This window comes from Chiloscyllium plagiosum, unplaced genomic scaffold, assembly GCF_037043375.1.
Source record: "Chiloscyllium plagiosum isolate Xiang-an unplaced genomic scaffold, Cpla_swu_hap1 HiC_scaffold_29, whole genome shotgun sequence".
NCBI lineage: Eukaryota > Metazoa > Chordata > Chondrichthyes > Orectolobiformes > Hemiscylliidae > Chiloscyllium > Chiloscyllium plagiosum.
In genome coordinates, this window is record NW_028270167.1 from 33,284,043 (window position 1) to 33,297,322 (window position 13,280).

The 13,280-nt window shown below is 42.4% G+C and overlaps 1 protein-coding gene across 13 annotated transcripts in view; it reads right to left on the reverse strand.

Moving 5' to 3' along the window:
* pknox2 (pbx/knotted 1 homeobox 2) overlaps positions 1-13,280 on the reverse strand; it is a 479,880-nt gene that overhangs the window by 385,984 nt on the left and 80,616 nt on the right. The window lies entirely within an intron of this gene.

Sequence of the window (13,280 nt, forward strand, 5' to 3'; positions counted from 1 at the left end):
TGTAAAAACATACAGCAGAGAGAATTTCAGCAGCTTAGGCACTGAGCTAGAGAGCGTGTGTCCACTTCTAATTCTAGTAGTAATATTGTCAGCAAGAGGTTGCACAAAATTTACTTAACCCGAAGACGGAGGTCAGTGCATGGAGAGGAATCATTGGCAAATCTGCAGCTGGAATCATAGAAAATGACATTAAACCTTCCCTAGGTTTAGCTGGAGGAAATTGGGTCACATCCTCATCTGAATATCAGGTGAAACATCTCAGTTTCTTCCCTGGGGTGTTGACCCCATGCCTTTAGATGTCAGGAAAGAGAGGCAATGGCACAATGCTACCGATGCAGAAACCTAGGTCAATGTTCTGGGGACATGGGTCCAAATCACACTAAGGCAGATGGTGAAATTTGAATTCAATATCACATGGGAAGGGTCAAGATTACTGTGCCTTTAGCGATGATCTTTGTGTCCTCACTGTCCACTAGAGTAGTACCAGATGATTAAAGGGTAGCAAATGTTATTCTCATGTTGAAGAAAGGGAATAGAGGTAACCCTGGGAATTACAGACCAGTCAGTCTTACGTCTGTGGTGGGCAAAGTATTGGAGAGTATTCTGAGAGGCAGGATTTATGATTACTTGGAAATGCATAGTTTGATTACAGATAGTCAGCATGGCCTTGAGAGGGGCAGGTCATGTCTCACAAGCCTTGAGGATGTGACAAAACACATTGATGAAGGTACAGCAGTGGATGTGGTGTACATGGATTTTAGCAAGGCGTTTGATTAGGTTCCCCATGGTAAGGGGGGGTGGGGAGGGGCGTAGGATGTCAGTTAACTCAGTTGGTTAGTTTGTGATGCAGTATGATACCAACAGCAAAGGTTTAATTCCTGCACCAGATGAGGTTTCCATGGAAGAATCTCCTTTTCAAACTCACTCCTTGCCTGAGGAGAGGTTAAACCATCACTGATGAGACAGCTGCCCTACAAGGCTATGGTGACTTTCCCTTTCATTCTGAGGCTTCAGCTATTTGAGATCTATGTTGTTGTCTTGGATGAGGAGACTGACAGTATTGTAGCCAAATACGCTATTGATCTGAAGGAAGTTGAGAGGATACAAAGAGTCTACAAAGGGATAGAGAAAGGTTGAAGGATTGGGCAAAAAGGAAGTGGCTCACATTGGTAGGAAGAATAGAAAATCTTTTTAGAACAGAAAAAAACTACAGAATTCTACACAGGGAGATCTGGGGATTCTTATATATGAAGCACAAAAACATTATCATGAAGGTATTGAGAACAATTGAGAGGGCAAATGGAGTGTTTATCTTTAATGGAAGAGGTATGGAGTGTTAAAAATTGCTGTAATTGTAGTCATTCCTGTGACACACCACTAGTTATGGTTTGCTAGCCTGAAAAATGAGTCATTTTTATCCTCCCTCTGTCCCTTTGTTTCCTGTAACTTAATTAGCCTCTACCATGTTAACATGTTATCCCCGACACCCTGAGCTCTTATCTACCATAATACACCTTTCACATAGCACCTTACTGAATGCCTTTTGGAAATGTAAATACACTACTGTACATTCACTGGGTCCCTTTTATCCACCCTGTTTGTTCCATGCTTAAAAAACCCTAATAAATTTGAGAAATAAAATTTTCTTTTCACAAAACCATGTCAACTCCACCTGATTACATAATGATCCACTAAACATCCTGCTACTACTTCTTTGATATTGGATTCCAGCATTTTGCCAATGACGCCACAGCAAGCTGGCTTGCCTATCATCATTTCCTGTTTTCTCTCTCCCTCTTTTCTTGACTAGAGGGCATACTTTTGTGGCTTTACAATCCACGAGGTACTTTTAAGAATCAAGAGAATTTTGAAAAATTACTTCCACTATTTCATAGAAACTCTTATGATCCAGGTTGTCAGGCCTGGGGCCTTCAGTTCCCTTCAGCTTTCCAAGAGTTTCTTTTTTCCTCCAGTGATCAGATTGTTTTAAGTTCCACCCTTCCTTTTGTCTTTTTAATTTCCTCCATTCTTGGGATGCTTTTGTGTCTTCTACTTTGAGACGGATGCAATATCTGTCCAAATTTATTTTTTTTCCATACCTCCTCCCCAAACAGGAAGAGCAATTGGAGAAGTTGCTACACTGAGTCAGCTAATCTTCTCCAGAGGAGTAAAAAAATACATTCAATTGGTCAGTCCTCTGGATTTCAGAAACCAAGCACTGTATATGGAAGTCTCCTCAACTCTAAAGATGTGGTGTTCACTGGGATTCCAGAGAAGAATATTATCCAGAACATGAAGGAAACACTGTGCTCCCCTTCTTACGTGTCACCCGAACAGGTTTTGAATCTTCTCAAAAAGACAACATAAAAAGGCAATTTTCACAGAAAATGCCACTCCCTAAAATATCACCACAAATCCTAAATCTTATGAGGAAACAAATGGTAAACAAGTCCAAAAGAACTTGTGGACTGGGACGATGTAGCATTCCTTCAACCCCAGGCAGACAACATCCCAGTTTTTAGGCTGAGATTCTGAAACGAGACATGAGCCTATAAATTTCTGGCTCAGAAATGAAGACATCACCAAAGTCAGAAAAGCATACAAACTAAACAGGCACTAATGGCAGGCATGTGCTGTTTTGTTCCATTGTCCCAAAGCTGGAACAGGATTTTAACTTCCAAAGTGATTACTCAAGCTCATAAAATACATGTTATGCTCTGTGCTTCCCTAATCAAGGTGAAATTAGTGCTGTTTCATGCTCACTCTAATACCCTTTTTGTCTACCAGAATCTTTACAGATAAATCTCTGAGACATATGGTACATTACTTAGGTATTGCTTATTCATTTTCAGCATCGATTTCCTCTGTCACTTGCAGAAAATATCAAGGATTATATAGTTCTCTCTTTTCAGTCAACATAGGTAGAAATAGAGATGAGATCAGGTTGGACTGAACCACATGCACCGTTGGGAAGATCAGCATTATTGCTCATCACTAATTGACCTCTGAGGAGGTGCTGGTGAGTTGGATTATCAAACTGCTGCAGTCCATGTGGTGTAGGTACTGAGAGAGAGGGAGCTCCAGGATTTGAATCCACTGACACGGTCTGCTGCTGTGGATGATGATGAATCTTCACAATTCACCCCCATAACCGTGCAGCTGACAGACAATCTTGGCATCAGGAATGAAAACGCATTGTAAAACTGTCACAATGGTGCAGCTGAAGCACGTTCCACCAGAAGTTTGGAAGGAAGGATAGCGTGACTCACGACAATTATTCCTTGATTGCCGATAAAGAAAATTAAGCGTTTAGAGATTCTAAGTGTCATTATGAAAGAAGTTATATACATTTCAAGACTAGGGAGCATATTTTTAACGTGAGAGGAAAAGAATTTTAAAAAGACATATGGGGTGATTTTTATCGAAAGCAGTTTGTGTGGAATGAACTTCAACAAGTAGATTAGATTAGATTAGTTACAGTGTGGAAACAGGCCCTTCGGCCCAACAAGTCCACACCGACCCGCTGAAGCGTATACCACCCAGACCCATACCCCTACATTTACCCCTTCACCTAACACTACTGGCAATTTAGCATGGCCAATTCACCTAACCTGCACATTTTTGGACCGTGGGAGGAAACCGGAGTACCCGGAGGAAACCCACGCAGACACGGGGAGAATGTGCAAACTCCACACAGAGAGTCGCCTGAGGCGGGAGTTGAACCCGGGTCTCTGGCGCTGTGAGGCAGCAGTGCTAACCACTGTGCCACCGTGCCGCCCACAAGTAGTGATGGACATGAGTACAGTTATAACATTTAAAAGACATTTGGATGAGTACATGAATATGAAAAGTTTGGAAGAATGCGGGCCAAGCACAGGCAGGTGGGACTAGTTTAGTTTGGGATTATGGTCAGTATGGACTGGTTGGACCGAAGGGTGGGTTTTTGTGCTGTATGATGCCATGTAGTTCAATAGGTAGAAGTCCAAGTCCAGAGGATCACAGGACTAAAATCCCACTCGAGACAAGTTTATAGGAACAGAAGTAAGCAATTCAGTCTCTTGAGCCTGCTCCACCATCTAAGAAGATCAGGATTGTCTCATAGTAATCTCAGCTCCATTTTCCCATCTTCTTGCACAAAGCATCTTGGCTGAGCTACCAATGCAATCCTGATGGAGTGCTGCAGTATTGGAGATACATTCTGATGAAATCTCAAACCCAAGGCCACACTGATCCTGGGTATAAAAGATATGAATAAAAGAACTGATCGAATTACTATCCAAAAATAAGAAACAAAAAGGGAAAGATTACAAGCAGTTATCATTGTAATCTCGGTTATCATTTCTGTGTGTTTTTGTAAAGTTGATTTTGTTATTGGACAGTAGTTAATGATTCTGCTTTTCTAATTGGAGCCCAGCTTTTGCTTCATAAGACATCCCAATATCATCCCATTTTGCTTCAAACATCAACCCTCTTGCTGATTTACTGAAGGTAAACTACTGCAGCTGCTGGAAATGTAGCAACATAGAAAATCGGAGCAGGAGTTAGCCATTTGATCCTTCAGCCTGCTCCACCATCCAATGGGATCATGCCCCATCCAACTCAGTCTCTTGTTCCCACTCTCTCCCTTTGATCCCTGGAAATGTACAATAAAACAAAAAATTGCTCACAATACTCAGCAAACCATGGGAGAGAAAAGAAAAAGTCAAATAAAACAAAGAACTGTGGAAACAAACAAAACAAAAATTGCAGAAACTCAGTACGTCTGGCAATATCTGTGAAGAGAAAACAGAGGTGAAAATTTGTGTTTGATAGGACTCCGCTTCTAAACTAGAAGCAGCTAGGAAAGGATGGTATTAATGCTGAAGATGTGTGGAATTTCACAGGATTTGCCTGTGGAATTCATTGCCACGGAGCGCAGTGGAGGCCGGAACATTAAATGTCTTCAAGGCAGAGATTGATAAATTCTTGATCTCGCAAGGAATTAAGAGTTACAGGGAGATTGCGGGTTAGTGGAGTTGAAATGCCCATCAGCCATGATTAAATGGCAGAGTGGACCCGATGGGCTGAATGGCCTTACAACCACTCCTATGTCTTATGGTCTAATGATATGGGGGAAGGGGTGATGACGAGGAGAAAGGAGTGAATAGACAAGTGGAGATGGAGCTCAGATATAGAGAGATAGAACGAAAAAAGGTTGTCAGATAAAGGGATTGTTGATGGTAAGTCAGGGAAGAGGAGACATTAGGTAACTGATGCTGGGGACTATGGGTCATTGAAGATGGGTTGGCAATGCTGAAAGAAAGCCATTTCATGACAGAACCAGCGGATGGCTGATAAGACACAGAAGAAGAAGACAGTCAAAACAAAACCTCAACCTGTCAGGCCAACGACCCATCATCAGAATTGTGGAAAGACAAAAATGCAATAAGTTGTGAACAAATGAAGAGGGGAGGAGATCTGGAGATGCGGAAAGGAAGAATCAAAAATTGGAGAAATTTGTGGTAAATTGGCAGGGAGCAGAGGTTAAATGACACAAGGTTCCATGGTAGAAAAGGTAATGGCAATGGATACAGGAAAGAAACAAAAGATGTGTCAAGATGAGCTGTTAATAGCTGCTGAGAAGCCATATGAATGTGCAGGACAAGAGAGAGAGAGAAAGAAATCGGGAGAGATAGAGACAGAGAGACAGCATTAGCATTGCAGGACAAAAGCAATTCTTTTAAAATTAAACATGCAATAAGGGATGCTTTAAAACTGGGGAACGGGACAGTAAAGTCAGAGCAGCAGTCAGGTGGAGAACTGAAAACGAGGTGACAGCAAGCTCACGTCATATTTTCAGACTGAAAGGAAATATTTCACAAATATGTCATGCAGTCTGCATTCCACCTTCCCAATGTAGAATGGGGTGCATCACAAGAACATAAACTGGCAATAAGTTAATTAACATTTTATCTTATTTTCATTCTTACCATCCCACACCTGCTCCCCCATTAACTTAAAGTGCCTTACTGCTAACGTCTACCAGTTCTGCCCAAAGATCTTTGGCTTAAAAGTTATGACAGTTTATCCCCCTCAGTGCATCAGCTCCCAGTAACAATGAGGAGTTACTGCACTCAAAACGTTACCTCTGCTTTCTTCCTACAGATGCTGGACACCTGCTGAGGTTCACCAGATATTTCTATTTGTGTTAACCTCCAGTAATATGCTGAGATTCTAATGAGCAAATCAGTGGAAACTCTAATAGTACAATCGCAAACTTTGTCCAGACTCCTGGATTGCTACAGCCTGCATCAGGAGTGACACAGTTTCTACCGTTTGGACAATCAACACAGAAATTAAACATCAACAGTTTCCCATTCCACAGATGATGCCAAGTGTTGCAATATTTTCTGGGTTTTTTGCACTAAAACAGCTTACCTGGTTATATAGCTTGTTGTTTCATGTGGGACCTTAATGTGCACAAATTGGCTGCAGTGCACAAATAGCAATTACAGTCAGTGAGACGGACGAGCTTTGAGATATGAAATCTTTTGGGATGTGGGAAGTCAGAGGATTTAAAAACTAGCCGATAATAGGGGAGGAAAGGATTAAATCTGAGAGTTAATTAGCCAGTTATATGACAGAAAATTATAATACCTTTTTAGATATCTAAAAATAAAGTAAGAGGAAGGCAAGAGTGGATATTGGACCATTGGAAAATTAGGTTGTAGAAGTAGTAATGTGGGACAAGGAAATGTCAGAGGAACTGAATAGGTACTTTGCATTGGTTTCCACAATGGAGACACCAGCAGCATTCTAGAACTTCAAGAGTCAGGAAACAGAGGTGAGTTTAGTGGCCATCACTAAAGGGATGCTGGGGAAGCTGAAACATTTGAAGATGGATAAATCACCCAGACCTGACAGACTACACTCCAGAGTTCTGAAGGAGATAGCTGAAGAGATTGTAGAGGTATTAGTAGTGATTGTTCAGGAATCACTGGAGTGAGGAAGGGTCCCAGAGGACTGGGAAATGGCTAATGAAACACCCCTGTTTAAAAAAAGGAGAGAGGCAGAAGAGAGGAAGCTATAGGCTAGTTAACCTTCCCTCAGATGTTGTTAAGATTTTAGAGTACATTTTTGAGGATCAGACTAGGGAGTACTTGGAAGTGCATGATAAAGTTGGGAGAGATAGCATGACTTTAATGAAAGGGAGTTCATGTCTGACAAGTCTGTTAGAGTTCTTTAAGGATGTAATGAGCAAGTTAAATAAAGGACAGCCAATGGAAGTGATCTATTTTGATTTCCAGAAGGCCTTTAACAAGGTATTACACAAAAGGCTGTGAAAGAGGTGAAGAGCTCATGGTGTTACAGGGAATGTTCTGGCATGGATAGAGAATTGGCTGACTGGCAGAAGGCAGACAGTGGGGATAAAAGGATCTTTCTCAAGATAGCAACGATTGACTATTCGGGTTCTGCAGGGTTCAGATTTGGGACCGCAACTATTCACATTATACATTAATGATCTGGACAAAGGCACTGACAACCTGTTGTTACGTTTATAGATGACACAAAGATTAGGGGGGGGGAAGCAGGAAGTGTTCAGGAAGTGCAGAGGCTGCAGAAGGACTTGGACAGACTAGGAGAGTCGGCAAAGAAGTGGCAGATGGAATGCATTTTGATCGGAAGAATAGAAGTGTAAACTATCTTCTCTGGGAAATCTGAAGCCCAAATGGACTGGGAGTCATAGTTCAGAATATTCTGAAGGTTAACATGCAGGTTCGGTTAACAGTTAGGAAGACAAATGCAATGTTAACATTTGTTTCAAGAGGGCTAGAATACAAAACTAGATATGTACTGCTGAGGCGGTATTTTGAATATTGAGGAGCATATCAGCCATGATCGAATAGCGGAGCAAACCCGATGGGCTAAATGGCCTAATTCCAGTCCTATGTCATGTGAACTTATGAACATGTGAAAAAGAAACTCAATCCCGGCTACCACTTAATAGAAACGAATGGCACAAGTGGAGGCCATTTTGCCCTCTGTGCCTTGAGAAAGAACTTAGAGCATGTGAGGAGATCTGAAAATGTTTCCCTTACAGGCATATGGCCAGTCTAATCATTAACAACCAATCTTTTTCCACCACCCTTTCCAAGCAGCATATTCCAGTTCATGCCACCCAGAGTGAAATAAATCTCATCTCCCATTTGCTTCTTGGGGCAATTATTTTCTCTGCCATTAAAGCTGGTCAGAGGCAATGCTTTTTGCCCTGTTTGTTGTAAACAATTGATCTCAAAACCTAATGAAGGGATTTCAGTGATAGGGAACAGTCCAAGGAAGGCAAAAGTAAGGATTGCAGATGCTGGAGATTAGAGCCGATAGTGTGGTGCTGGCACAGTACAGCAGGTGAGGCAACATCCAAAAAGCAGGAGAATCAACATTTTGGGCAAAAGCCCTTCATCAGAAATTCCTGATGAAGGGCTTATGCCTGAAACATCAATTCCCCTGCTCCTTGGATGCTGCTTGACCTGCTGTGCTTTGCCAACACCACACTCTTGACAGTCCAAGGAAGACCAGACCAGGTTGAGGCAAATCTGTAGAGCAGGTTATTGGCTGTGGATTAGCCTGATGCCTCCTCAGAGGTGGAAGTTCTCAATAAAATGCTGTTGTTTTTCAGCTTTATATTTATCGAGTATCAATCAGGCAGTGAAAAGCCTCAAGGAAGAGCTGAGTAATAGTAACACAGAGATAACACAACATGAAAATGTATGTCTTCCTGAGGTGTCTTCTTCACTTGTGTTCATTACATGTTCTCTCTTTTTCAATAACCTACCCCCCCCCCCCCCACCTGTCCCCCCCACCACCACTTAGTCCCTTTCTACTTGTATCAAAACTCCATCATAAACTTGAATGCCTCTATTAAATCTACCTTTAATCAGCTCTCCAAGCAGGACAACTGTATATTCTCTAGTCTCTGCACATAAATTATAAGGCTTTTAAGGTTTGCTAATCAAAAAAACCTTGTTTAATCTGGAACAACATCTCAGGTCCTCAGTGGGGTAATGAGGTTAATTGTACAGTTTGTCTCTTTTTAAGTAAAAAGTTGAAACTAGGAATTGGCAAGCATCGAACCAAAGCAGCTGGGAAAGGTGGAAGGGTGGGGGATACATTGGATGTGTGTCAAGGATCAATTCTCCAAATCCATATCCAGTGGAACCAAGTTAAAAATCTCACAACACTAGGTTATAGTCCAACAGGTTTAATTGGAAGCACACTAGCTTTCGGAGCGCCACTCCTTCATCAGGAGCGGTGCTCCGAAAGCTAGTGTGCTTCCAATTAAACCTGTTGGACTATAACCTAGTGTTGTGTGATTGTTAACTTTGTTCAGAGCTGAAAATGTGTTGCTGGAAAAGCGCAGCAGGTCAGGCAGCATCCAAGGAACAGGAGAATCGACGTTTCGAGCATAAGCCCTTCTTCATGCCCGAAACGTCGATTCTCCTGCTCCTTGGATGCTGCCTGACCTGCTGCGCTTTTCCAGCAACACATTTTCAGCTCTGATCTCCAGCATCTGCAGCCCTCACTTTCTCTCGAAGCTGTTAACTTTGTTCACCCCAGTCCAACACCGGCATCTCCAAATCATGACTACAGTGGAGCTAGCGAAACCTTCAACCATTGTTAGATTCTTCTGGCACACAAACACATTTAAACAATGGTGCTATAAAAAGCGGTCTTCTATATTTTCTAAAAATCACACCCTAGTAAAAAGGCAGGCATCACTGCTTCCTGGAATTTCACACTTCCCACTGACGTCCATTTGATACATTGCTTCAGACAAACACTGCTCTTTCAACACAAATAACCTTCAGAAACAGACTCAACCACATACATACACTGTTTAGGATTGGATGGTCAGCGACAATTCCTGCTACACAAGCGCTAGACAAAAACCACCTCCAACAAGAAACAATCTAATCATCTTCCCTTGATGTTCAATGGCATTACCATCACTGACTTACCTGTTATCGACATTCTGGTGGTTACCATTGAGTAGAAACTTACCTGGACCAGCCACTTCCATATTGTGTCTACCACAGCAGATAACAGGCTAGGAATTCTGTAGTGAGTAACTCACTTTGTGTCTCCCCAGTGCCTATATGCCATTCACAAGGTACAAGTCTGGAGTGTATTGGAATATTCTGCACTGGCTTGGATGAGTGCAGCTCCAACAACACCATCCATGACAAAGCAGCCCACTTGATTGGCACCCCATCATCAGCAACGCACAGTGGCAGTATTGTCTACCATCTAGAAGATGCAGTGGAAGAAATTACCCAGGATCTTTACTCAGCACCTTCTAAGCCCCGTGACCTACACCAAGAAAGGTATACACAGCATTTGCATGCGAATACCACCACCATCTAAGGTTTTCCTCCAAACCACACATTATTCTCACTTGGAATTATCCACTGTTGCTAGGTTCAAAACCCAGTGTTCCCTCCATAATAGTGCTGTGAATGATCCTATGACCCAAGAACTGCAACGAATCAAGGAAGCAACTCACCGCCAACACCCAGGAAATTGGCTTGGCCAGTGATGCCCACATCCCATTACCAAATATTAAAAATCAATCAATCAATGCTACCCTTTATATGGCAGGGGCTAATGCAAGGGACCAACTCCTGGCTCAGGACTTTGTACCAATCTCACTGTGAAGTTTTACACTCACTGCAGACTGCAAAAGTTACAGCATAACAATGATGGATTAGTTTGGGAAGCACACTACTTTGCTGCCTCACAGTGCCAGGGACCCAGGTTCGATTCCAACCTCAGGCAACTGTGTGGAGTTTGCACCTTCACCCAGTGTCTACGTGGGTTTCCTCTGGGTGCTCCAGTTTCCTCCACTATCTAAAAGATGTGCAGGTTAGGGTGAAATGGCCATGCTAAATTGCCAATAGTGTTCAGGGACGTGTAGGTTAGGTGCATTAGTCAGGGCTAAATATAGGATAATGAGGTAGAGGAATGGGTCTGGGTGGGTCACTCTTCAGAGGGCTGGTGTGGACTTGTTGAGCTGAGGGGCCTGTTTCCATACTGTAGGGATTCTATGATTCACATGAAATACACCCTCAGTTTTGTTTTGTGCTGAATAACTAACACACTGACACAACTGGAATTCAGAAAATATTTTCAAAAAAGAGAATGGGATGGTGTAGTTGGTGAAATATATATCTCACCACTTCTCAGGGTGAAGCTTGGTCATATTATCCCCATGAAAGGGGCAATATAACATTGAATAACTGTAGTCAAAGTGATCGCAAAGTTCCAGAATATATTTTGGAGCTGGCTGTAAACTCCAGATCCGTTTTTAGCTTTTGGATAGATTGTCAATTATGTAAACAATGATCATATTAATGGGTTAGTATTAGCTCCTTTTTTTTAAAAGGGGCAAGACAAAGAGGGAAATCTTATACTCAGTAAACATGTTCCTTGTGTGAAGTGACACCCATTTCAATTGCAGATCAAAGTTCCTCTACTGTGGCCTCCAACATTGGAAGAACACCTACTACTCCAATAGTGCATATTACATACTTTGAACACCAGCCTACAACTAAGTGACAGTGCAGATCTGTGCTTATTGGGAATGGGATACTTTCTGAAGTATCCCTACCTGTGACAACATGGAAGGTTTTAGCCCTTTTAAGATTCCAAGCGATAAGGCCTATATTTAACCCACCGCATTAATCGCCCCGAAATTTTTTTAAAAGTTCGCTTGAGCCTGGATTTTCATGGAGTTGATTCTGAGCATTTGAAAATGGCAGGCAGAACTTGAATCCCAGTGTGAGGATTGAAGGTATTTTAAAATTACTAGGATCATGTTCACAAGAACCAAGCTGTATGTTTTAACCAGCCCATGTTGACACAGTCCTGCACCTGTACAAGCTTCCAGGGTCAACAGGACCAAATCAATTTTACACTCACCTCCCCTAGAACAGAAGGGCACCTTGTGCACAAAAGCCAGTCTGCAGAGTTAGGAAATTTCCAAACTCCTTGCCCCAGTAGCAAAAACCCGGCTCTTACGTTTTTGTAATTATCAAGAACAGAAAAAGAGACCATGCAATTTCATCTATCAAGAATCATATTTCTATCGTCAGGATTACTCTAATTAGCCGGCCAGTCTTCGAACAGTCTCGATTCTCTTGCCATGTCAGAAACACAAGGCAGTCAAAGCATGGATATGTGTGTCGGATTCTCAAGTTTATTTCTCCTGGAAAAGGTCACTAGCCTGGTGCCAGAGGCTATAGATTGAGGACTGCAACTCTGTGCTAAGTATTGCTGGCCAGGATGCTTCTCACTCTTACCTCTAGATTCGCATTTGGCCCAACAAGTCCACACCAACCCTCTGAAGAGTAACCCACCCAGACCCATTCCCCCACCCTATATTTACCCCTGACTAATGCGCCTAACACTTTGGGCAATTTAGCACAGCCAATTCACCTGACCTGCACATCTTTACATTGTGGGAGGAAACTGGAGCCTCTGGTGGAAACCCGCGCAGACACGGGGAGAATGTGCAAACTCCACAAAGACAGTCACCCTGGCGCTGTGGGGCAGCAGTGCTAACTACTGAGAAACCATACCACCCTTATCAACCTGGTTCAACCATGTTATGCATGTACCTTCTGTGACCTTCAGGTCCTGGAGTGTGACTCAAACCTGAAGTTTCTGGTTCAGTGGCTGAGACACCACCCACAGTTTCACAAGAGCTCCTAGAAAGACCCCAACAACCCCCATGTTTTACTGTTTTCCCTACAGCAACACACCATTCCTGCAACTTTTAGGATTCTTGTCATCTGAACAAATAGATGCCAGGACCTCGCCAAAACAAAATCTCAAGGGCCACTGCACATAACATAGGTTATTTAATGACTGTGAACAGCATTGAGTCCTGAATGATTTAATGCAACTCTTGAGAACTTGAGTTGAGTTTCAAATGGTATATTGTTCACTAGCAGCGGCTACGATAGGCTCAGAGAAAAACAAAATCAACCCTGCCTAATGGAGCCAAGTATCACTTTGCATCAAGCTAATGGTACATTACTCTGCAAACTCTAACAGACATTTAAAAGGGAAAGAATATCACAATAAATTGATTCACACTTCAGTGAGACTCTCTCACCAATGTTACTTAATTGTCTCTTGATGTCGCATTTTTTGTTGCAGAATTGCAGCCCACTGCGGCCCCAAAACAAATATTTTGGGGTAGTTTTTTGCAGGGTGACTCTCCCAGCACGGAATATTGAAAT